The sequence below is a fragment of the Octopus bimaculoides genome, chromosome 17 (genome assembly GCF_001194135.2).
Source record: "Octopus bimaculoides isolate UCB-OBI-ISO-001 chromosome 17, ASM119413v2, whole genome shotgun sequence".
Lineage (NCBI taxonomy): Eukaryota > Metazoa > Mollusca > Cephalopoda > Octopoda > Octopodidae > Octopus > Octopus bimaculoides.
Genome location: NC_068997.1, coordinates 45,936,271 through 45,937,142, shown reverse-complemented (window position 1 = coordinate 45,937,142; position 872 = coordinate 45,936,271). Strand labels below are relative to the sequence as shown.

At 30.7% G+C, this 872-nt stretch overlaps 1 protein-coding gene across 1 annotated transcript in view; it reads right to left on the bottom strand.

Moving 5' to 3' along the window:
• Positions 1 to 689: 689 nt before the first annotated feature.
• LOC106876462 (lysine-specific demethylase 8) overlaps positions 690 to 872 on the bottom strand; it is a 12,389-nt gene continuing 12,206 nt past the window's right edge. The window contains exon 3 of the transcript XR_008265796.1: positions 690 to 865. The gene's annotated coding sequence lies outside the window, so the exon portion shown is untranslated. The remainder of the gene's footprint in view (positions 866 to 872) is intronic.

Below are 872 nucleotides of genomic sequence, written 5' to 3'. Positions count from 1 at the left end.
AGGAGCAATTTCTTCCTCTCTGAACATTCAAGTTGCTAAGGCCAAAGACTCCTCAGCTCAAGAGGACACTAACAAGTCTACTGAACAACAATCTACTGTTAAAAACGGCCAGACCATCAAACTAATAAAAGATCCTCTATGGACTCAGATGAAAAATCTATTTGATCCTGGTACTATTCTGTCATTAACTGATAAAAATGAGCAAAAAATTTCTGTATCTCCTCTAAAATTACTCAAGAAGCTGGACATTGAGATCTTAAGTAGGAATAAAACCTACTTAGAAGGAAGGAGTGAATATGGTCCAGTTTCTCTATTCCTTGCATACACTTTTAAGACGGTCTATGGGAGAGCCTTAAAGAGGAGACTCAGCCCAGATTTCCTCCAAGGATTGGGTTTCCAGTAAATCAAGTCATAATCATCTCTAATTCAGCTGTGTAAAATCAAATTAGTGTTTTAATCAATTACAAGAAAAAAACAAACAAACACATATATACAAATATATATATATATATGTATATGTATACATATATATATGTATATGTATATATATGTATACATATATATATGTATATGTATATATATGTATACATATATATGTATACATATATATATGTATATGTATACATATATATACATATACATATATATATGTATACATATATATATATGTGTATACATGTATATCTATATACATGTGTATATATATGTTTATGCATATTTATGTGTATATGTCTATGTGTTTATATATATATATATATGTATGTATGGTCTTGGGACCATTGCTTTTTATAGTCGCTCTCTCAGATATGCCCTCAAGTGTAGCAACACGGTGGTGCATCAGCATGGCCGCAGCTCTGAGCTGAAACTTTAAA